Raw genomic sequence first — 26,452 nt, forward strand, 5'->3', positions numbered from 1 at the left:
TTCCAAAGGTACAATTTGTGTCAGCTCTTTAGAATTTTTAGAATTCATAGTATAATTGACTCTTGAACAGTGAGAGGATTAGGAGCACTAATCCTCTGCATAGGGGGGAATATGTATATAAATTTACAGTGAGCCTTCCAGATCTGTGCTATACATCTGTTGATTCAACCAACTGCAAATTGTTTAGCGCTGTTGTATGTATTTATTGGAAAAAATCTGCATATATGTGAAACCACACAGTCCAAACCCATTTGTTCAGGTGTCAAGAGTGTATATAGGCCAATAGAGGGGATATTAACAAGGGTAATTATGTGCTTACCCAACACCTATATAAACCTAGTTATCTCATTACATAGTTAATGCCAATTACAACAGTACTAAGCTATATTACCTATTTGCCAAATGTTTCTACTGTTCTGTGGACAGGACACAGAGTAAAAGATCCTACTTTGTGCTGACTTTTCTAAACAGTGTGCATATACACATACATACATACATATTATATAGAAGACTTCCCTGATGTTTCAGACAGTAAAAGCGTCTGCCTACAATGAGCGAGACCTGGGTTTGAGCCCTGGGTTGGGCAGATCCCTGGAGAAGGAGATAGCAACCCAATCCAGTACTCTTGCCTGGAAAATCCCATGGATGGAGGAGCCTGGTAGGCTACAGTCCATGGGGTCGCAGAGAGTTAGACACACTGAGCAACTTCACTTTCACTTTCACATACATATATGACACACCAAGGGAATTCATAATTGAAAGGGAAACACCATTTTGTGATTTGTGATTATCAATTCACACATGAGATTTGATAATCATTGAATGATAGTTAAGGATAGTTAGTTAATGTTTTGAGTTTTTTTTTTTCTTTAATAATAAATATTTTCATATGGGCTTCCCTGGTGGCTCAGTGGTAAAGGATCTGCCTGCCAATGCAGGAGATGTGGGTTTGATCCCTGAGCCAGGAAGATCCCCCGCAGAAGGAAATGGCAACCCACTTCAATATTCTTGTCTGGGAAATCCTATGGACAGAAGAGCCTGGCAGGCTGCAGTACAGGGGGTCACAAAGGACTTAGACACGACTTAGCAGCTAAACAACAAAATTTTGGTATATTTTTGTCAGATCTTTAGAAAATTCTAAAATATGTTGCATACCACAGTTTTTATTATATACACCTTGGTCCTGATTTTTGTTTAGAATTCTTCTATCATCTTTGTCTTGGAATGAAAGTCAACCAATCTTGTTCCCCTCAAAAATAAGTTGACATGGAAATATAATGTCCAATTAACATACCAACATGAGCTATCAATATATACATAATTTAAACTTTTAGAGTACTCCCATTAAAACTCAGTAAAAAATTAATTTTAGTGATGTGTTTTATTAACCTTATATCTAAAATACTATCAACATGGAGCAAACAAAAATTATTCACAAGATATTTTATGAATATATGTTGCTTTCTTGGAGAAGGAAATGGCAACCTACTCCAGTGTTCGTGCCTGGAGAATCCCAGGGATGGGAGAGCCTGGTGGGCTGTTGTCTCTGGGGTCGCACAGAGTCAGACATGACTGAAGCAACTTAGCAGCATGTTGCTTTCTTACTGAGTCTTTAAAATGTTGTATGTATTTTTTACATTCAATGCACTTCACTTTGGACTGGCCACATTTTAAATACTTCCTGGCTGCCTTACGGGACAACACAGTTACAGACTACAGTAGGAATACCTATTGTCGCTTATTAAAAATTCAGATTCCTGACTCTTACAAGACACTTACTAAATCAAAATCTCTGAGATCAAGTCTAGTGATCTGAAACTTAGAAAATTTTGCAACTGATTCTTCTGCATGTTAACTTTTAAAAACTATTTTACTTCTAAGTGTGGTAAATCATTAATTCTCTATAATCTGTACATCTCTCTCACTGTGTCTTTCTGTCTCCCTGTCACACACACACATATACACCCAGTACTATTAATCTAAATTTGTTACTATCTTCCTGGAAGAGGGAGTAAATTCTCTATCTTCTGTTTCCTCTCCCCATTTTCAGAATTTCAAACTTTTCCATAAAAACAAGTGAATTATTTCTGCCAGCAAATATATTTCAAAAAATAAATATACTCCAGTGTTCTTGCCTGGAGAATCCCAGGGACAGAGGAGCCTGGTGGGCTGCTGTCTATGGGGTCGCACAGCGTCGGACACGACTGAAGCGACTTGGCAGCAGCAGCAGCAGCGTTAGGGTTTATTTCCTTATTGACTGGAATAAAAAGATAGTGTGCTAACACACAAGAACCATGCCATACATTTGTGTTTTCCACACTGATAAGAAAAATCAAGTAATGTGACACTTTACAAATAAAAGGAATTCTAACAACTTAAGCTGAAGAATTGATGCTTTTGAACTGTGGTGTTGGAGAAGACTCTTGAGAGTCTTGGACTCCTTGGACTGCAAGGAGATCCAGCCAGTCCTTTCTAAAGGAGATCAGTTCTGAGTGTTCTTTGGAAGGAATGATGCTGAAGCTGAAACTCCAATACTTTGGCCACCTCATGCGAAGAGCTGACTTATTGGAAAAGACTCTGATGCTGGGAGGGATTGGGGGCAGGAGGAGAAGGGGTGACAGAGGATGTGATGGCTGGATGGCATCACCGACTCGATGGATGTGAGTTTGAGTGAACTCCGGGAGTTGGTGATGGACAGGGAGGCCTGGCGTGCTGCAATTCATGGGGTCGCAAAGAGTCGGACACGCTGAGCGACTGAACTGAACTGAACTGAAGATCTTAAAACAGTTTGAATAACTTAATACCTTGTGAGTCTATTTCATATTATCAAAATGTGAATTTTATACTTTTGATAAAAGAATGCACGGTAGTCATTAAATAACTTCTTTGAAATCATTTTATATTTTAATTCCAAAAAATTCAATTATGAGAGAACAGGCATCATAGCACAACACTGGCAAAGAACCTGGGTTTTGGGATCAGATAATTCTAGATCAAGATCCAGCTCTATGATGTGTCTTTGGATAATATGTTTACTATTTCTGTGCTTTAGGTGTTCTCATTTGTAAAATAAGAATGATGAGTGATCTAAAATCATAGGTATAATTGAAACGATGAATGAGATAAGAAAGAGTACTTAACATGGCATGGTTCTTATACGTTAGTACACCATCTTTTTATTCTAGTCAATGAGGAAATAAAACCTAACACTACTTATGCATATATTTATTTTTTTGAAATATATTTGCTGGCAGAAATAATTCACTTGTTTTTATAGAAAGATTTCAAATTCTGAAAATGTTCAGTTCAGTTCAGTTCAGTTCAGTCGCTCAGTCGTGTCCGACTCTTTACGACCCCATGAATCGCAGCACACCAGGCCTCCTGTCCATCACCAACTCCTGGAGTTCACTCAGATTCCTATTCATCGAGTCAGTGATGCCATCCAGCCATCTCATCCTCTGTTGTCCCCTTCTCCTCCTGCCCCCAATCCCTCCCAGCATCAGAGTCTTTTCCAATGAGTCAACTCTTCGCATGAGGAGGCCAAAGTACTGGAGTTTCAGCTTTAGCATCATTCCTTCCAAAGAAATCCCAGGGCTGATCTCCTTCAGAATAGATAGGTTGGATCTCCTTGCAGTCCAAGGGACTCTCAAGAGTCTTCTCCAACACCACAGTTCAAACGCATCAATTCTTCGGTTAGACCAGAGCAAAATTTTGCCCATGTTCCGCTGCCACTGATCTAGAAGTTGGGCAATTCTGTTTTAGTCACTTGGTGGGTACTCAGCGGTATTTATGATGAATACAGATAGCAGGCACAGTTTATTAGACTTTCCCCTTTTTAGAGTTAAAGCATTTTTAGTTAATTTTGTGCTTAAGGGTTGAGAAAACATTACTCAGTACTTCCTAAGTGAGTTCAGTGCATTCAGGGAATTGGTCAGGATGACCATAACATTTTTTCCTCACAGAGATCATTGATTATCACATCCCCACAAGTGATGAATGGCAGTGAAAGTGAAAGAAAGGAATAAAAATATTAATATCTCAAAAGAATCATGCAATTCCTTTTCTAGAGGCAGGTGACTTTTTACACACCTCCTGTTGGTGAAGCAAATACGAACCGAATTCTTGTGTTAAATGTGTTTACTTCTGCACCAAAAACAGTAATACAGACAGTGTGTTTCAATTAAAAGGAACCCTGGAGCAAAAATGTGTTACAGTCAGGGGTAGAAGCAGAGTGTATCATTATCCAGTAGGTATAGCAGTCAAGATAATGAACAGCTAAGAAGACTGGACAATGGTAGGTGAAGGATGACTTGTCACAGAACTGTCAATAGAATCTGAGCTCCTATTCCATTAGAAGGTGCCATCCAATTGCGGGGATGTGCTGAGCTACTGGAGGGAAAAAAAAGCTAAAATAAAAGTGGCCTGATAGTACTTAGTAATTTTAAGACTGATTTAATATTTTTCCACTATTACCAAAAACCTTAAATCAGTGATTTCAGTGTTTAATTCCTCTGATTCTGAGTTGATGGTCTGTTACCATCCGCTATTGCCTTAACCTTTAAATAAAAGTCCTCAAGAATTTTTCTTTTTAGGGCTTTTGTTGTTCATCTTCATTAGTGTAAGATTTGAATAAGGTTTGGAATTCTGTCTTTGCTGAGGGGCATTAGGATACTTTCTAAGTTATAATGAGAGATGGGTTGAAGATGTACTGGGTTTGCATAAACATGGATTGCTACTGAACTGAATCCAAGTGTCAGCATCCCTAGTCAGTAAAAGCTAGGTAATAGATAGGCCACAAGAATCAGGGAAAAAAAAAAATAGAATAAGTTTGGGTCTCAAATGAAAAATTCATTAATGCTGTAAATCCAGGAAGACATACTTTGAAAAAATCTAGTCAGGTGATAGAAGGAAATAGGGAACAGTAAATGTAAGTATTTTGGATTCATTAATTCATTCATTCAACATGTATTGGATACCCACTTCATGCCAGGGTTATTTTAGGTCCTGAGGGGTAGGCAGGGGGGGGTGTGTGCTCAGTCACGTCTGACTCTTTGCAGCCCCATGGACTGTAGCCCACCGGGTTTCTCTGTCCATGGGATCATCCAGACAAATACTGGAGTAGGTTGTCATGTTCTGCTCCAGAGGACTCTCCCGAGGGAGGATGACAACCCACTCCAGTATTCTTGCCTGGATACGTGTCTGGCATTGGCAGATGGGTTCTTTACCACTAGCACTACCTGGGAATGCCAAGCACGCTGAGTAGAGAGGTAGATGGATAAACGAATGAACACAATCATTTCACATTGTGGTGAATGAGATGAGGTAAATAGAACAGAGTAGTATGGGGAAGTGACAGGGGATCCAGTATAGCTCCTCAATAACAGCCTCCCTGGAGAGAAAGGATTTTCAACCCAGAGGGAGAGAAAGCTGGTAGAAGGGAGATCTAAATGGATTCAAGTCTAAACAGAGGAAGGATGCAAGAAGAAGCTGCAGTCTTTTCAGCTTTCTCTGTAGTGCTTAAATTCAACCGGCTTCCCTGAAACACTCAGAGCCCCCCTAAGCACAGATGTTGAGATCATTCTGTAAGTCTAGTAGTTTATTCCTTCCCAAATCTAGAAATCTCCAGATTGATAGACACATTGTAAATTGCTGGAAAGTCGCTCAGGGCTTTTTCACTCACTTTAGTTCTTGTGTAGGAATCTCTGTCCTTATAATATTAGGCAGTCTGCTTTATGTCCCTAGAGCCATCCATTGACACTCCAGAGATGAAATCTTGTGTCTTACAGATTCTGAGTATACCAAGTGCCCAGTGCCAGGCACAGAGTAGATACTCTAAATATTTTCTGCATTAAAGAGGGGTGGGATGGGGAGGGAGATGGGAGAGGGGTTCAGGAAGGAGGGGACATATATATACCTGTGGCTGATTCATGTTGATGTATGGCAGAAACCAACACAATATTGTAAAGTGATTATCCTCCAATTAAAAAAAAATGTTTTTTAAGAAAGAATGGGAAGGAACACCTCAAAAAAGTCAAGCTGTTAAATCATATTCTCATAAATTGTTATCAAATATATACTTGGAGGAGTTGTCAAGGTCTAGGATCAGTTTCAAAAGAGCAAGGGAATTTTAAAATCCCTGGGTCTTACCTTTAGAGACTCTTATTCAGTGGATCTGAAATGATATCTATCTGATTTTTTCCTTTCTTTTTTTTTTTTTTTAAGTTCTCTAGTTGAGTCTAATTGGTAAGCAGTTTTGTGAGTGCTGTCAGATTTAGGGAGGGAGACAGGGTAGAAACAAAGATTTACTTTCCAAAGCTTCCTTGACTTTGGTTTTTGTTTTTTTAGTAAGTGGTATATTTGCATTGGAGGCAACAGTCAAGATAATCCTTATTGTGTTTAAGAATATAGCAGATAAAGGTAAATTTTATTGTTTAAGTTCAAAATTCTGAAGCCAAAAAGGGCAAGATACAGGTCTTCTGTTTTGAAATATGTGCAAAATCTGCCTGTCTGTCCCAGCCACCCCGCCCCCACCCTACAGTTATTTTAATAGACAGAAAATTCCACACACTGAAGCACACTTAATAGTGTCGATCTTCACATACTGAAAGCTTTGGATAGTTAGGATTTGAGATTAGAATTCAACTTTTTCCCCCTATTAAGTGCCAGCCGGGCGAGTTGCATTAATGACTGTGGTTATGTTTGAATGTAAATGGGGGACATCTGGCGATTTCAGGAGATCAAACGTTGGGAGTCTGCATGATGACTCTCATCTGTTTGTCACCCAGCAGGTGTAATGGATGGCAGGCATGTGGGCTCTCTGCCCAAGTTAATGTACAAGCCTAATCTATTGAGGGGCGAAGTTTCCCTTTGCAGTTTTAAAGCGTCACAGCTCAAGATAGGTGTGGGCACGGTATGGAGAGGGGGCAGATGGAGTGGCTGTTTTCCGCTGCACCACTTCTTTAGTAAAATAGCCGCTTTCTAGCCTACAGGCATTTCCCTTGTCCCGTTTCAACAAACTTCCACAGCCCAATTTGTTATTCAAAAATTTATGGAAAATGTATGTTAAAGTGAAAAGGGTACATTGTGCAGAAAAGGGAAGCAGCTTGTAAGCATATCATTACGTGTGAGCCATGGGGCCCACAGATGGCACTTCTCCTCAGAAACGAGAGTGGTGCCAAAAGCTAAACTCTAAATACATTTAAATCACATATCTTTACTTAAAAATGGAGTATTTTGGACGGAAAAGCAGATGATATTTAAGTACACAAGTGGTATTCTTTTGTTCCTCATATAATAGAGTCCTTTACAAAAGTCGTTGCCTTCTAAGTGTGCAGTAAGCCTTTGATTCCTCAAATTCGCCAGAGGATTTAGTAGCAGTGCACGGCTCAGTTCTTAATAGGATTAACCATTGAGGTAGCACCTTGCTAGGAGAACAACTCTTCAAGCCTCCTTACAGTTACTGAAAAATTAAAGGATTTGTTTTGATGACTGTGTTCAATGCTAACAGCAAACCTTTGTTTTGCACATTAGAAATAGTAACAAAAAATTATCATGGCATACGGGCTTCTTATTTTGATTGAAAATAAATTTAGTTCTTAGATTGTGCCAATCTTTAATTAATTAGGGGGAGGGGAGCCAAAGAAATGAAGGCATTTATTTGCTACTTAATATGATGACTTTTGGGAATACATATATTTTAATATAGTAATCCTGCTGATTTCTTGTTTGGGATGTGGTTATATTTATTATTTTTGGAGAATTTATATTTCAAAGGGTATAGTTCATGTTGGTGAGATGAAAATTGTAAATAACCAGTTCATTTTTATTTCTTCTTCTGGAAGAATGACGTTGTTTCCACTAGCACCTTATACAATGTTTTAACTCTGAAATTAGTGGTGACTGGATATCCTTCATTTTCATTGATACCATTAGATCTGAGAGCAGTGTGATTAAAATAGGTATTATTTGTATTAAAAAATTTAGAACACAACATTTTAATATTCTAACAGCTTCATCTGTTGGGTGATTGTACTTTCAGACAATCGTAAAGTATATCTATATGACATTTGGAATATGGGATTTTTAATTTTCAAAATATTGCAAAGACATCTCATTTACACATTTCTCTACCTCCTTTTCCCTCTCTTATTCTGAAATGTTGAACACAGAGTAAATCCCTTCCAATTGTAAAAGGCCTGTATGTGTGTGTATGTGTGTTGTGTATACCCATGTGTGAGTAATGTGACTGAATGAGAGAAAAATATGAATTACTTAAAAAATATATGATTTTATTATTTTCAGCAAAGTATAAATAAAGTATAGCAATGGCTGATAATGTGTTGATAAATAGATGTCCATTGGAAGCTATTCTTAATGGAAAGATATGAATTGATTATGACTTTTAGTAAATTGATCATTTCAAACTGAGTGCAGTTGAAACACATTTAAAGATGCTTCAGGAGTTTTTGTTCACAGAGTGTCTAGCTGTATTGATTCTGTTAATTTTTGTGAAGAATTTCCTTCTCTGACTTTTCTGTGAAATATCATTATAGACCAGCCCTGGTCAGCATTCATGTATTTGGAAACCAAATCCCTTATAAAGAAAATTCCCTAAGCTTTTTCCTTCAGCTTCTTTTGTAGTTTTACAGCATTTGATGGAATGCTGTGGCTATTTGTATTCAATAGTTATTCTGTATTCTGGGTCAGGCTCTCACCAAGGATGACTGTGTGTTGATGTTAAGTGTTAAGTGGTTGGCTCACTTGATAACTTGTTCCTTGCTCACTTGAATAACCCACCCTGGGTAGGGAGAATGCAGGGCCCTGCATGAGCAGGAAAGATGTTCAGCTGTCTTCATATCAGGAAATTAATATGATGAACAACTAGGTAACCCATTGAGGGTGTTATGGGAGATAGTTGAGGGGATCAGATTAACAGATTACATAGTTTGCTCTAGGACAAGAGTTCTATCTGTTGATAACATTCTAGTGAAACCACCTGAGTGATCTGGGACATGAGTTAAAAAGAGATGGCTACCATTCGTGAAGGTCCGACTCTTTTTTCTGATTTCAAAAGCATTCTTATTTCATGGGTTAGTTGTCCATCTATCCTTATTTAAAAATAAATGAGGATAATTTTATATATCTATTTGTATGTTTCAGTGCAAATCTAATGCTTCAGAATGTTTCAGTGTAAATCAACTCTAAGCAATGTCTTCTGTGAAGTTTTTATTTTTTCTTAAGGATTTCAAAATTTCTATGTACATTTCTTCATGTAAAGGAAATCGTCATCAAGGGATTCATGGGGACCTACAGGTTTCTGCTTGAACCTTGTCTTTAAACTTGTCTTAAACACAATATATTGCATCCTAAACCTATTCAGAAAATAAAAACATTCTGATATATGATCAAGACCTCTTTTGATGGTATTCTGGGCCTCCATAAGAATGCTATTTTATATACTTTAGCAAAAGCAAATGAACTTCAACTATCTATGAATTAATTATAATTAGTGCCTGATTTAATGTTTTTCTTTTGCTGTTTCTTTTATATGTATCCCTCTGAAACAAACATTATTCTAGGCTGCAATACACAATTATTAGTTTAAGTTGAAGTGATTCTGTATAAAATTGGCCTCATATTTATTCATTCAAAAAATGAGCAGGGAGAAAGTGAATATTTTATAAAACTCCAGTAATGTATCTATCAAAAAACCCTTAAGCAAACTAAAATCTGACCCTTTCAAAATTGCTTAATGAATTGATATTACATGGGGTATCTTTTCAAACTTCTGTCGATTTTTTTTCCCTTTTATTGAAGCCTTTGAGCAGAAGCTTTGGATCACAGATTCTGCATCTGAGAGGTGAAAATATGATTTTGTTTTGATTGTGACTTGATTGGTGTATCTCTATGCACAAACCAATATATGTGCACCAAACCCAATACAATAGAAAGCACATATTCTGAGTAAAATTTTGCCAGTATTTAACAAGTTATTGTGGAAACCTCTATGTGGGAGAGAAGATGATTTAAATTAATTGAAATGTTATCCTAAAGCATGAACATTTCAAAGATTCCACATGGGGAGAAAAGGAGACTTTTTTGGTCAGAAGTGGTTTGGGAAGGAATAAAGCACATTATAAAAAATCGATATTATTCTAAGCGTACCGTGTTGTTATGTGTGATATTGGTCAGAGCCACCAGCAACTGTGCTTTGTTAATTAACCTCTAACATATACTTGATAATTCTGTAATCTATTTGCCACAACCTTAAGGTCCCTAGGGAGGCTTCAGGGAACTCCGGATATTTTGAAATGTTTTCTTGGGCTCTCTCCTCTTCAGATCCAACTTAGCTAGCTTGGGGATATCAATGAATTTCAAATAGCATTTATGATGAGGCCTCTCTCTTACTCCACTGTACAAATTTGCCATTAAAAGTAAATAAAATATGATCTCACCCACCCCCAGCACCACAGAGTGGCCTAACAACCCCCTCATGATAAGAGAAGCAAGATGCATTATGACTATATTAGAGACTTCTTTATACAAAGCAGTGTTATGTTTTAGGTTATTCACATTTAATAGCTTTGCTATTTATGTGACTTTTGATGTGTCCTTCTGATGCATATGACTAAATGACAGGATTTCAGGGGGTGGCTTGCATCTCACACTTTAATCCACCTTTTCCTCTGTGTCTGACACCGGTCCTTAAACAACCTTAGTGCCCGACGATAACTGCACATGTGAATACAAAGACCAGATTTCCTTGTTAACTGCAGTCATCTAGGGAAGGACTGTCCAATAGAAGTATAATACAAACCCCATATGTTATTTTTAGTGCTCCAATAGGCACAGTAAAAGTAGTTAAAAGAAGCTGGTGAAATTAATTATGTTAGTATATTTTATTTAACTCAAAATACCCAATGTTATCTTTTAAATGTGTAACTAATATAAAAATTTATTGAGTTAGTTTATATTTTTATACTAAATCTGTGAAGTCACATGTGTTTTCCATTTACATTACATGCCCTCTCGGACTAATCACATTTTAAGTGTTTAATAGCCAATAAATAGCCATAAGTGGCTGTTGGACAGCATAGATCTAGAGCTTGATGTAATATCTGATACATAATCTATTATGTATTTGTCAAATGATTGAGTGAATGGTACTAATTGACTGATTCTAGTGTATCCAGATCAATTAATAATTTACTACCTTATAAAATTATTTCATTGCAGGTCTAAATTCCTCATTATCAAATTTCCTTATTGGGAAATAGAGAGATCTTCTATTTGGATTATAATATTCATTTTTCGAATAAGGCTATAGTTTCTAAATATTTACATGAATTGTAGGGTGCAAACGGCTTGAGTATTCTGGATTTCATTCATTTGAACACATCATTTCATTTTCTTCTGCCGTGTGGAAGGAAATTCATATGTTCATATTTTTATGTCTATGAAATCTTTATTTTTATTCATTAGAAAGAAGTCAATTAATTTGCATTTACTAATCTTTCATTCCTCACTTTGTAATATCATTCTCTTCATATCTCAAGGGAAAATTGTTCATATTTCTTTTAAGCCTATAAACTTAATTTCCATTAAGGGAACTAGTAGTTTGAATGAAGATAACAACATCTTGCAAGTTTTACTGCCTTTTATAGGTTTTTCTGTATCATTTCATCTTATAGCATTTGTGTAAGATAGGTAGTCTGGTATTTGTTTAATTTTTCTGATATGCTTAGTGGCAGAAAAGTCTATCTGAAAGATGCAAATTGAGACATTCCTAAATTACTCCCCAAATGTCAACAATATTTAATTAAGTTGCTCATTTTATAATACTTTTACCAAGAGTATTTAGATTTCTCAAATTTCCTATATACATTAAATGAAAAGTTAAAATATTTTGATTGAATCTACAGTGGACCCAGATTAACTACCGTCAGTAACCTAGAAAATGCATTTCTATTAGAGAAAAACATTTGTTATAATAAATAGATGGATGGCATGGTTCTATTTATGCACATTTTTTTTATATTCCATGTGTATTTATTTATAGAGAGAAGTCTGGAAGGGTGCTCACTAACATGTAAGCAGCTATTATCACTGTCTGATATGCTTTAGGATGACTTTAAATGTCTTTGTTTTTATTTACTGTACCTTCTCTTTTACAATTGTACTATAAAAGAATATTCGAAAGTAAATTTGAATATGATTTCATTGTAGTTGCATAAATTCCCATATATAAAATCTAATAGAGACTTATATTTTAGAAAAAAAAAGTTTGGATTGGATCAGTTGTATTATAATTTAATTAATAAGATGTTTAATTGCAATCTATAGGTATATTATCTAACATATCAATGTTATTTATCTAATAAATAACAATATTTGGTAAATATATTGCCATGCTTAAAGGCAATATTTATTTCTACATATTTGCTAAGTGAAATATACTGATCAAAAAGTCATTTCCATTTATCCAGTTGACAAATATATTCATGATATATATAATAAAATATGAGGTAAATTTGATACTTCAGAAACCAGTATCTTATATAATACTACTTCACTAATAAAAAAATAATAGCTAACATTTACTCATATAGTTAATAAGTGAATTATCATTTTAATCTTTATAAAAACCCTATTAGTTAGATATTGCTATTATCACTCTTTTACCCAGAAGGAGTCTAAGGGACGTAGGCCTTCTAAATTTGTCTTGGAATCCAAGGCTGTTGTGTTTTTGTCATATGCTAAACACAAACAGTTTAACTGTAGAGCATAGTGATTTACTAATCACTGTGCTCTATCAAATGTAGTATGTACACTGACCATGCTTGTTTTTATTTTACATTCAGGCAATAGGCTTTCAAATTTATAATTAACATGATCTGAAATAACAAAACCGGTAACATATCTCTTGCCTAAAATGAACAACTGTCTTAAAGTAATTTTTGAAATAAATTTGTGATCTAGCTGAAACAAATATTTGGCTCAAGTACAGGGTTATCTGCAGGTCCAAAGATGGAGGTCAGTGACATGCCCAAGGCTGTACAGTTAGTCTATGGGAAGATGGACAAGCTCCATGTGTTTCTACTGTTGAGGCTTACTTTTATGGTTTGGTACTTTTCCTAATTATAAAATTAATTTTTAGAGTCCACCCATTAGTGAATCTTCAAAATATTCTTGCATTTTATTTAGTAATAAAATTGTTAAATTGTGGCTCTTATTAGCATTAAAAACTAATATTCAAGAGAGATTAAAGGATCAGAACTGCACAAGTGAGTAAACAGATTTGATTATAAGGACACCTAATTATTACAAGGTAGGGTATAATTAAGTGCTAAAGTTGTGCGATATAAAGACAATAAAGGCTGCAGAGTTTCTAAAGAGGAAATCAAAGAACCATATTGCTTTGCTGGGCTCTGATTGCCTGGTTGAAAACCTGAAAAAAAAAAAAACGAACAAAATTGGAGCAAGTTGACACAAGGTCTTATCATTCTGTCTGGTCCTGTCAATTTGTCTTTTAAAGACACATAGTCTTGATCAGACAGTTCTACTTCTGTCATTTCCTTATAATCAGATGATCAATGTACCAAGATAAAACAGCAGAGCAAGAAAAGCAGAAACTGTGATGAATGTGTGCTGTATGCCTACTGTGTTCCAGAAACATTTTGTTTCCCTATTTCTCAATTTTGAGTCATAGGAGTTTTGATCCTGCTCCCACTTTACAGATAAGTAGATTGAAGCTCAGAGGGTCTAAGGAACCTTGTATGAGCTTGTACTTGTTACCAACAGACAGTTCAAACATGTCAATCGTGGTTTAAATTTTATACCCTCCCCTTCTCTGTGGCAAGCACTCTTCCTGTCTGGAAGATCAGGAAGCTAACACCCGTTCTTTATTCCATACAACCAGGAGCCTTTGTGGAGGGTCAGAAGGCTTTTCAGAGTGGTTAGGAAAGATAGAGCCATCAGTCTGAAACCACCACTTGCCCTTGGGAGGACATTGATCAAGAGTGTGGTACCCAACTGTGGCTACATCTGAGTACTGGAGATGGGGTCAGCCAGACCGGCTGCTCTCCTGCTCTCCAGGCTGCCTGGGAAATGCTGATTGGTGGTGGTGGTGGTGGCAGGGTGCTCCTTTTGACGTGTAGAGATCTGGAATGAGAATGCCTAAAACAGAGCTGGGAAGTCAAAACCATTGGTTTCCAACTATTGCTTCTCTCTGTTTGTGGATCTCTTTTCATTGTTGTGTTATTTGTGAAATCCCTTTGCAAACTTAAGAAATCTCCCTGCATCTCCGCCAGTGCCCCAATTCCACTGCCAGGAGAGAAGGGAACCTAGATGTAGAGTGAATGTCTTCTGCGAATTCAGTTGATTTGTGGACTTTTTTTTTTTTTTAAGGGGCAGAGGTATGTGCTTGAATTTTTAAAAAGATTTCCTAATTGTTAGGAAATGAGCACAAAATCTTCCTTGATGATTTTGCACCTGTGGCCCCAGCGTGGTGATAACAACTATGATATCAACTATCACAGATGATGTGATAACAACTATCACAGATGACAAGGGTGGTAGTGACACCGTGTGAAAGGCAGTGAACTAAGTGCTCTAGTGGATTTTTATCTTTAATCTTCACAACATTTCTGTGAGACAAGTGCTGTTGTACCTTAATTTTTATTTAAGGAAAGCTTAGCTTATTTGTCCAAAGCAAGTTGTGTTGGAGTCAGGGGACGTCCCGTCTCCTGTTTGCCTGTGGTGCCAACTAGCAAGTATTTGATTGCAAAAGCTAGCAAAATAATGCTTAAATTGTATGGATGAACATTTTAAGATGAAACAAATCATTTGTAAATGTGAAGAGCAGCCTTAAAAGCTGTATATTCCTAGAAAGATGCATTTAAACTTTTCTCCCATTCTAATACTGTGCATTTCAGTGTATATATAATAAGAAGCATCACATTTGAAGGATAACAAATCGGTACGCTATTGTATCTTAATGAGAATGGTGTGCCATAGTCAAAATACGTGAACTAACTAGTATGCTTTATACCATATTTTACATTCTTCTTTTGAAAGATATTTGAAAGGGTAAGGTGTGCAATTAAATAAATTTAGCTCCTGATTCCAACTTGCCTACATTTTGAAGATATATGGTGTTTATTTGCATTTTTATTCTTTTTTTGTTTTATGTGCTCATTTAAATCTTATCTGTTTTCTTTCTTTCTTTCTTTCTTTTTCAGCAGTTACATCCAGCTGTTTATTGCCTAAGCATTCTGGGGCTTGCTTCGTCACTTGGCTTTGCTGTGGAGCACTCCTGTAGAGCTTACTGAATTGCATATTGAAGATCCACCCGTTTGGTGAGTGGAATCATAGCTACAATTTGTGTTTTGCTCTGCTCAAGTTGTGTTTGCATTGTTGACCAAAGTGCTTTCATATAGAGAGCAAAATAGGGCTTTTCCAGCTCTGTGTAAGAAAGCTGGCTTTTTTTTTTTTTTTTTTACTTTTTTTCTTTTTCCCTTATGGACAAAAGTAATTTGTACTGTCATTTTCTCTCTCTGAAATCTGCAATTCTCTCTTGTTCTCAACCCGTTCTTCAGTCATGCATTTGTTTCTTATCTACCTGAATGGACCTCTCCCCGGCTCTCAAGTTCTCATTCCCTGACCTCTAAGAATAATTTGGCCATCACACTTTTGGTATTCGCTATGTACACTTGGAAATAAAAGGTGGTGGTTGCGATTAGCTGGCTCACATAGCATCACATTCTCATGTCTAAAGACCTTTTGGATGGAAAAACTTGGCCCCCTTTATCAGAACTGTTTAATATTGTTTAATCTGTGCAGGCAGAAAGAGAAAAGGGAGCTGGAAAATCTTTCTTCTGCTTTAATTGTCCCTGAACTGGCATTCTCAATATATTTCTACAGCATCCAGCGTCATATATCAGATGTCTTCCTCAGGCGTCTTCCTCAGGCTTTCTTGGGTTTCTACATCCATTTTTCTGTAACGTTTTGCTCTTTTCAGTCTTGCTTTTATATTTTTACAAGTTAAATCCCTGTACCAAGATGGCTTACCTTTGGGTGGGACAATTAAAGGGTTCTCTGCGAACAATCAATATGTTGTACAATTCTGATTTGGAGATGGGGCGTCTGACTTAGCTAAAGCATCAGTTTGCAGATTAATTTCAGTGATTTGAGTATGTATAGAAACTTTGTGTTTAAGAACAAGGTGTGAGAGGAGGTCCAGTAGAGATAAATACATGATTCAATGGATAAATGTAAGAGGTATCTGGATTAAATCCTTTTTTGTTTTTCTTTATTGCTTGTAGAAATTTTTCACTGAAAATGAGGCAGTGAGTAAAGAATAGGTCTTATGTGGCTAAGGGAGTGGGTATGGGAATAAGGGAGGGTAATAATGGGTATGTCCTCTTGAAGGAGTCATTTGAAATACAGCCATCAGGCAGCCTTAGTTCAAACAGTCAATTTAGAACATACTTGTGGAGCAGATAATATGAAACACCTAAATGGAAATCTCGTGAGGCTGTAGTAACAATTAAAGTAGATGATACAATAAGGTACTTACCCTGGTAGATGAACAACACAGTCAGGGGTAAATGCGTGTCATCATCAGTTCTAACTCCATTTTGCTGGCAAAGAAACTAAAGTCCAAGCAGCTGGCTTGAAATAGACCTTTATGCTACTGCAGGTTTTCCATGTTTTCTCACCATCCTCATATGTTTTCTTGAGTGTGTATCTGATGGGGAGAATCTTCTGTTAGAGTATTAAGGGTTTCTTTTTGGATTTTATTGTGCTTTGATTCTGAGAAAGGCATCCAATTTAATAAATTTCAATACACCTTAAGCTTCTCTGAAGCATCCTTGTTCCTAGTGTCTTTGGAGGTCAGATCCAAACTGGGTTGTACAAGGAAACTTCATTTTGTTAGAACATATCTCTGTCTTCATGGTTGCTTCCCCACAGATCAGATACCATCCTATCCCAGAATCATCTCCTGATTCCATTTTCTGTCTTGGAAGCTTGGGTCCATTTTTGTTTCTGTTCTTAAGGAACAATCACCAAGTGGTAGAAATCCATTTGTAGAGTTGTCAGTTTGGGGAAAAAAATGAGGGCTTATGGTGACACAGACCTAAGACTCTAGTATATCCTATGCTAGCCCATCCATCCTCTCCTAGAGCAAGTAACAGAAGAGAACACTGCAGAGTTAGAGGAGGTAAGTTTGGTGGGACAGGACCTAGGAGGATGAAGCCTGTGTTTAGGATTCTTAGAGAATGTTCCTAACCTTGTTAAAGCCAACAGTTGTCCCCTGTTTCTCTCTTGCTCACCCTCCCAACTTTATCATCTAATCTTTTGATTAAGATTTCTGGAGAAAATGGATCTTTGGTATGTCGTGTTCAGGGAAACAGGCAGAGGATAATGAGAAGTAGCCTGTAAATGGGGGAAGAAGGAGAAATGCCTGCATGGTCTTAGGAACTCCCTTGATAATGAAAGCAAGTCTCCAAATTTCAGTGGTCTGCCTAGTGTGCTGGCCTGCAAAACCATTACATTTTTCTCAATGTTCTCATTTGATTTTGCCATTATTTAGTTAGGGTAGTACTTTGATAATTGACTACTGCAACCAAAAATGTCTTGAATTTTGACTGAATAATAAGCCCTTCAATGAGGCCAGACTTCGTTTTCAGAAAATTACATGTTAATATTAACTTTGAGAAAAAATTCTTCACGGTAACTCTCTAGCATCATATTTTATATTCTATTAAACCTGTTCTCAATTACTAATACCTACCTACTTGGAAACGGACTCTACAAGGCTCTGCCCTCTGCTGTTCATTCAGTGTCATTTGTAGCCCTAATAGAATGGATGAGAGTAGCTTCCCCAGGCAACAGGAGGCTTTATAAATACAAGCTGGTGTTTCCCCAAGTGTTCACTTTCCTCCTAGACCACCAATGTTTTTTCTTCCTTTGGCTTATACTTGAAGTCTTAAATGCTACTCTTTTTGCTCCTAAGAAGCAGTATAAAATATACCGCTTTACTGGCCAGGGATCTACCTTAAAGGTTTCTGTGTGGCTCTTTTTGCTTCACTGGTAGTGTATAACATGGTTTTTACTCCATGGTGGATTCATAAAATACATGGGATTTAAATGGAGGTTCTCATAGTTCTAGGATAGTCATATCTCCTTTCAACCAGACTAGGATGAAATGCAAGATGTGATTTTTTCATCACTAAAAATATGTCTTTTGACTATTTTTTGCTTAAGAAAAAAAGAAAGAAAGAAAATGAAAGAGGAAGCAACTTTAAAATTATAGAAAAAAAACCTGTGACACTTTGAAAGATTGCCTTAGATAAGGGCTAAACAGAACCAGTGTTTCTCGATTTCTGAATGAAATCAGTAGCTGGAATGAAAAGCTACTTTAGGTAGAAATTTAGGGAAAATCAACAGACCTACATGAAGGCTGTGTTTTCAGCTACACATCCTGCAGTGGGTGATGTGTGGATTTAATTCCCCATCAGTAGAAGGGAAATGACATTTTTCACTTTCTTTCCCATTTAAATAGTTCATAATAATCAGTATGTACTGAATATATAAGTGACCAAATCTCTATAAAAAATAAGATTAGCACATTTTTCTCTCTAGTTTCAGATAAACTTCTATGCAAGAACTGAAATTATTAGCACCATTTTAAAAATATTACACTGAGCTCTTTTTTTCCCCTTTCCTTTTCTTTTCTTGCCAGCAGAAAAACACCCTTTAATACTCAACATCTAACCTTTAAGATGAGTGCATTTTAAGACTTTTTTCCCCCTACATTACATGCTTGAGTTGCTTCTTAACATTGTGAGATTTACAACAGGTTTTCTTTAAATATTTCACATTCTCTCACATATAGTCATGCAGTGTTACATATTTCACAAAATATTTTCTTGAAAATTTAAGAATAACATAGAACTTATATAACCAGACCTAATATATAATGTTTATGGTGTTTTAATATAGTAATTATAAATAGATAAAAAGTAGAAAGGAAGTTATTAAATGCATAACATGTACCACATTTAAAAATGTTTTCTCTTTAACATAAATTCTTTCATTGAACATGAAAACAAAATCTTAATTAACCCTAAAATCTGAGGTCCCGAGAGGTTAAATATTTTGCTCAAGGGAACCAGGTTTTGGGGTCTAATCCATTACTCCAGACACCAATCCACTAACTGAACATTTTTTGACCAGAATATGGGATTATTCTAGAGAAAACCATGTTTTACTGTAAAGAATATGATCTGATAAGCTATGATCTAGTTAATTAATTGTATAACTTTCTGAATTATGGATTATTTTGTTTAAATTTCTGCTCTTGCCACTTAATTTTTAATGCTGAAATGGGACTAGTGTACTTAGCTTTTTTGCCAACTCTCACTGGATGCAGATTTAAGTTTTCAGTCCATGAATATATCAATATGTATCAAAGAGGTGTTTGTAACATGAACCAATAAAATTTTTAACTGCTATTTAAACTTTTAAGTAACTCGTTTGGTACATTGAGATGAAATACCTTTGAATGACTTTGCTTTCTATTAAAAAACAGTTTTAAAAAGAAGAAAAGTATTCTATAGATGTTTATTATATTATTGGAACTATGCAAAACAAGATAAACAAATAGAACAGGATTTGGGTAAAACCAAACATTTTAATAGGTGTTGAAGAAATAAAGGAAAATAAATGAATCCAATTTAACTGAAAAAACATAACTATATGTTGTTAAAAGTTTAGTTTACTATAAATTAAATACTATCATATATAATATAAGTCATAAATAAGGAAAAAAAATTATAGTTAAGGTCTTTAAATGGTTATTTGTGTGTGTATGTGTATGTGTGTGTGTTTTGTTCAGGTGTATCATACCCAGGTCCATAGAAAATAGGTAACGAAAGTAGGCATCTTGATAAGGAGTGTACGAATACAAGGGCATAGTCATACAAAGAATCAAGTATCAAGAGCAGAGGGAATATAAATAAATACATTTGATTCTCCTTATTTGTGGTAGCCATGTTCTATAAAGTTGCCTATAACACTGAATTAGTAAATGCTAAACTGCTGCTCCTGGGGGGAATCAAGCATTAAGTCAGTGCAGCCCTGTGGTTGCAACATTTTTATCAACCAATCAACAGATCAATATGTAACCTTGTTTTATGTGTGTTTCTGTTTAAAGACTTCTTATTTACTATATATCGTTGATTGTTAGCAGTGAACTCACAGACGACAGCACCATAACTCTCCCCTGAACAAAGCTTATCTAGCGCATGCATTTTCTCTATAAGGCTCTTCACAGCCTTTTTGCACTTAAAATCACTAGACAACACTATACTGCAATGCTTAGGAGTCATTTAAAATAACAGAATCACCAACAAAATGCACAAAACTGTAGACACGTGGCACTAAGGAGACAATGGGAAAGACCTTTTTTTGCACTGACACCGCAGGCAGTTGCCTTGTTCTGTTTCAGCTGGGAGCGTGGACGGCAGGTGATCCATGCTTTTTACTGCTCTGTGCCAGGAATCTTGATTTTTGAGTGGCAGATGTCTTTAGTTTCTCTATAAAGAGAAGCCGAAAGGAGATAACCCTATGTTCAAGAATTAATGTTTCAGTATTTCGTTTTATTTGGAAATGATCTAGATATTTGATGAATAGTCATCATTTGCCTTCTCTCAGAACAGACAGTTCTTGACTTATGGTGGGTTAAGATTTTTAAACTTTATGACAGTACAAAAGAGAATCACTTTCAGAAGAAACCATATGTCGAATTTGAATTTTGATCTTTTGTTCAGGCTAGCATATGCGGTACTATACTTTTTCATGTTGCTGAGCAGTAGCAGTGAACCATAGCCCCCAGTCCCCAGTCAGCCATGCAGTCCTGAGGGTCAACAGCCAATACACTTACAACCATCTTGTACCCACACAACTGTTTGTTTTTCACTTTCAGTATGCTAGTCAATAAATTACATGAGATATTCAACTCTTTATTATAAACTAAGCTTTGTAGATGATTTCACCCAATTATAGGCAAGTGTTCTGAACGCATTTAAGATAGTCTAAGCTAAACTATGTTGTTTGGAAGGTTAGGGGTATTAAATGCATTTTCAATTTATATTTTCAGCTTTCAATGGGTTATTGAAACATTGCCCCATCATAGCATTAAGGTTTCAAGTGACCAAAAATATTTTGAAAACTTATAAGTTGACATGCCATAAAGCATAATTATTGTTGAAAGTTCATTTATAAACTTTTATCTTACTTACATCCACTAAATTTACTTATTTTTAGCAATTATGTTCAGATTACTCATGAAAATTTCACAAGGTATTTAACAGTGACCATCATCTTTTTTTTCTGTTGATAAATTCTATAAAAGAAATAACATGAGCTTAGTTGAATGTTAGTAAATCAAGGTAAATAAAAGTAGTATGTTTAATGTTGATAATACTAAAAACATGCCTGTTTCAATCAAACCAACAAACTTAAACTGGCTTACATTTAGTGATGATTATCCGAGATCATGTAAACTTGAAAAACATTTTAGTTAGAATCTATTATATTTCTCAGAGTATGCTTGATTTTATAAACAATTGTATGTCTTTGAGACATTAAATTGAAATATTTACAAATTATATTTGGCAATATCATCTGAAAGTATAAAAATATAACAGATCTATAACATACATGGGCTAAGTCGCTTCAGTCATTTCCGACTGTTTGTGACCCTATGGACTGTAGCCCGCCAGGTTCTTCTCTCCATGGGGTTCTCCAGGCAAGAATACTGGAGTGGATTGCTGTGGCCTCCTTCAGGGGATCTTTCCGACCCAGGGATCGAATTGCCATCTTTCTGTCTCCTGCACTGGCAGGTGGGTTCTTTACCACTAGCACACCTGGGAAGCCTAGAACATGCATACGCGGATGCATATAAACTTACAAACTCACAGATCTTACAGCTTTTGTTTTAAAATTTTAGCCATGAGACAATTAAAATAATGCAAAACTTACTAGCTTATAAAAGAACAGTTGAATCCAAATTATGTTTGTGGCATGTAAAGTAAGTTATCTACTAAGGTGGCTATGGCTTTTACTAATATTTACGGGAAAGACTTTTTAAGAATTTCCTCATTGGAAAACTCCCTGATGCTGGGAAAGAATGAGAACAGAAGGAGAAGAGGGCACCAAAGGATGAGGTGGCTATATAGCATAACTGATGCAATGGACATGAACTTGGGCAAACTTCGGAAGATGGTGAGGGAGAGGAAGGTCTGGCATGGTACAGTCTGTGGGGTCACAAAGAGTCAGAAGACATGACTGGGTGACTAAACAACAACAACAACAATATCCATATAGCTTCTTCCTTTTCTTTCCTTTTTTTTTTTTCTGATAATAATTACCTTCCTGAAGTTTGCATTTCAAGAGATGGCTCTGGTTTCCTAGAGAAGACCAGGCAGAACATTTATATCTCAGAGGCACAGAGAAAGGTTTTAAGTTTCTCAGAAAAGTGATTTTGTTTCCTAAATCCAGATTTTTAATAATATCTGTAAACCTTCCAGATGAAAGGGGGAGGTTTAGGGATTGGTAAAAAGGATCAGTGGGCTTTGAATCTTTTCTATAGTCACATTTCTGTTCTAATAAGAGTAGATTTATAAGACAAATACAAATAAAACTTTTTAATTTCTCATAGAGTTGGGTTGTAACCTGGATGGTATCCAGAAACTGACCTAGCCATCCAACTACATTATCCTCAGTTTGCTTCTTTATATCAGGAAGAAAATCCTCAGCTAAGATGAATAGCAAAAGATTCCTATGTTCTAGATTTAGAACTAGGTGTCTTTGGAATGTTTGAGCAGATCTTCCCACAAAGGCTTTAGAATGCTTTTCTTTCCCTTTGGATACATTGTTTCATTTTAGCTTTGGGAAGAAGGCCTGAAAGGAAAGTTCCTATATGGCTCTGAATATCAACTTCCAGTTTGGCCAACTTCTGACCATAAGGCCACTTACCAAAAAAAAAAAAAAAAAAAGACAACCCACTCCAGTACTCTTGCCTGGGAAATCCCATGGACAGAAGCCTTGCGGGCTGTATAGTCCATGGAGTCACAGGAGTCAGACTCAACTGAGCATGTGCACACACATGAGCACAAGAGGAGTCCCCAGAGAAGATGCCAAGACCCAGAGTTACTCTAGCAAATAGCAGTTAAGAAGAGGACCTCAGACAATCCCCCTGAGAACTGGCAACATTCGGGAGAACCCTCGCCACAGACAGAGTGCAGCCCACATTTCTGTCTGGCCATATCCCCGGGGCTCCCAGACTTCCCATTGCCAAGTCAAATTCTCTGGACACAAAATGAAAGAAACAAACACCAATAGGTATCCTGGGAAGAGATGGGATCAATAATCAATATGTTTTTTGTTGCTGCTGCTGTTTGTTTTTTCTGATAGCCTGATCTTGGAAAGCAAGGAACTGCATGAAATTTTACCTTACTGTCTTGAGCAGGCTCCAAAGAGAGAGCTCTGGGAGAGCTGACTTTGGAAAGAATTCTCACCCCTTGCCAGCTGCTTCTTGTCAGCTTCCCCAGGAGCCCATCTATGTTCTAGAATGAGTGTGGTGTCCCAGTAGGTCTTATCCTGGTCATCAGAAACTATAGAGGAAGAAATAATAATTTTCTCTCTACTCTTTTAGTGATGTCTGCCCAAGACCCCTTTTCTTCTTGGGTGCCTCATAAGTAGATAAGCTTAGCAAAAATGGTTGACAGTTTGCTGTTGTAGTCACTGTCTTTTGAGATTATCTTTGGTAAATCGACCTGCTTGTTCAGCCTTAAAACAAAATTGTATTGAGGTGTAGTCAATTAACAGTGTTGTGTTAATTTCAGGTGAACAGCGAAGGGACTCAGTCATACATACACATATATCTATTCTGCCCCAACCCCAATACAAAATAAAAAGTTCAAAGAAAACAAAATTTTATTCACCAGAAGCCTCACCCTGGACCCATTCTGACTTCAACCAGCCCCAGTCTGGTTTTTAAGTCAGACTCAGTCCAGCTCTCTCAGTTCTGAACCCTGTGTGGAAAAGGAATTGCTCAGATAAAGCCTGAAAGCTCATCATGCAAAAGCAGCCACAAGAAGTCAATGAAAAAGAGGAGAAAGAGGAAGAAGAGGGTGGTATTTGAACCCTTCTCCTGTCACATGTCAACTGTTTAATCTTGAGAAGGTTAATATCTAAGGTTTAATGTCTAAGTCTCACTTTCTTCATTTGTGAAATGAGATGATATCAACTCCTGGATAAGGTTGTGGTAAATGTTTTAAAGTGGCTGTAGTGAAAGTCTAGCACTGTAGTTGGTATGTAATAGGCTCTCAATAAGCAGCCTTGTTATTATTCTGCAGTGCGCTTATCAAAACCCCAGCCATTATTCACGGCTCATTCTGTGCCATCCACTCTCTGGTGCTTTCCTGACGCGTCTGCCCACGATGATAACTACAATGATAACTCTTTCCTCTGAATTCCATATCACTTCTTTCATTCTTTTGAAGCACTAACATATACTTCGGATGTAACTGAACCTTTTAGAAAGCCAAAAAAAAAAAAAAAGACAAACTTCTTTTTACCACATTTAACATACTATGCTTTCTTAAGATACACACACAAAACATTTAGTGTATTCATTTTTTCAATGGAAAGGACTTCTCTGGTGATCCAGTAGATAAGACCTCACCTTCTAGTTCAGAGGGTACGGGTTCAATCCTTGGTTGAAGCTAAGATCCAGGTGACTTGTGGTCAAAAAAAAAAACAAAAAAAAGGCAGAAACAATATTGTAACAAATACAATAAAGACTTTTAAAAGGGCCTGCATTAAAAAAAAGAAAAAAGAAAAACACACACAGCAACCTAAAGGAAAGTAATTATATGAAATGAGAAAAGTCATGTCAGCAGAAACTAAGAAGGTGAATTCCAATCGAAGTAATGGTAGAAGAATATAGTTTAATTGTCACCTCTGCAGTCCATGGGTCGCAAAGCGTCGGACACGACTGAGCAACTGAACTGAAAGTTTCAGCTTCTTCGGCAGAGTGACATCAAAGCGGCTTGCCCAGGGTTGCCGAGTAAATGATGAGGGCAAACACAAGGTCTATCTGACTTAGAGCTGAAGTTGGATCAGTAACTGCCCTTCAACTTGACAAGCCTTTGAGCTTAAGCATGTTACTAAACTCTTTAGGGCTGCAGGTTTCCATGTGTAAAAGTGTTTCCCTGATGGGCTATTTAGAAGAGTCAGTTAGTTATTCTGTGTAAAAGTGTTTAAAACAGAGCTGGGCTGGTAGGAACAACTATAAATTTTGTTGTTTTTTATTTTAATTATTGTTATTATTATTGCTATCATAATAGTAGCAACAGCATAATTATTTTGTTATTATTATAATGCTATTATTAATACCAAAAAAGCAAAATGAGTATCACTGGTGATACAGGACATTTAAATTATTAAGACAGGGAAACAGGGAAACAGAGCAATGAGGAAGTTATTCCCATTTCAAGTTGCTCTGATATATCCATTACTTCAGGAAGAGCATTTCAGTTTATATCTACTATGATTTTAACAATTCCCTTCTTTTCCCTATTTTAGGAAAAAAGATGACAGGCTCATATACAGAGTTTTCATAGCTAACTATATCTAGTTTGAAATTAGGTGTGTTTTAAAAATTAAATTTGTTTTTACATCTACCTTCTATTCATAGGAAATAATTCTGCTTTTATGTTTAAGTTTATTATTATTAACTTTTAAAATATGTACTTAGAAAACAAAAAATCACAAGTACTTATTCAAGATAAGTAAAAATGGTAAGAAATAATGCTTATGGTCTCATACAGAGAATAGTCATTGGGAAGGTAGTGATGGAAATATGGTTGGGGAATATAGTGTAAGAAGCTGGCAAGGGACTTCCTTGACGGTCCAGTGGTGAAGACTCCATGTTCCCAATGCAGGGGGCCCAAGTTTGATCCTTGATCAGGGACCTAGATCCCACATGCCACAGCTAAAGGTCCCATGCTGCAACTGAGACCCAGCACAGCCAAATAAATAAATTTTAAAAATTAAAAAAAGAAGCGGGCAAAAAACAAAAGAAAACAAAAAAATGAAGTGAGCAAACTCTACAGTGGTACCACTATGACCAGAACAGAAGTTTTATGGAAAGAATTAATGGAATATAAAGTTGAGGAAGCTTTCCTTTTTCTCATTTCACCATGAAGTGATAAACTGTGGGTCAGGGAGGCAGCACTGGTCTATAGACAATTATTGGTGAACTTTCATTCTAAACCACAGCATTCAGGCCAGGGCTATTAGTAGCCACTTCTTTTGTAGTTTACATTCAGGAAGCCACTTTGGAATAACCAGTATGATTCAGGCTTTTCACCTTAGGAAA

At 36.4% G+C, this 26,452-nt stretch overlaps 1 protein-coding gene across 1 annotated transcript in view; it reads left to right on the forward strand.

Annotated features, from left to right (window-relative positions):
* Positions 1-15,239: 15,239 nt before the first annotated feature.
* Positions 15,240-26,452, forward strand: part of LOC138440471 (teneurin-2-like) — a 319,019-nt gene continuing 307,806 nt past the window's right edge. Inside the window, exon 1 of the mRNA XM_069590029.1 lies at positions 15,240-15,356. The gene's annotated coding sequence lies outside the window, so the exon portion shown is untranslated. The remainder of the gene's footprint in view (positions 15,357-26,452) is intronic.

Source organism: Ovis canadensis, chromosome 5, assembly GCF_042477335.2.
Source record: "Ovis canadensis isolate MfBH-ARS-UI-01 breed Bighorn chromosome 5, ARS-UI_OviCan_v2, whole genome shotgun sequence".
Lineage (NCBI taxonomy): Eukaryota > Metazoa > Chordata > Mammalia > Artiodactyla > Bovidae > Ovis > Ovis canadensis.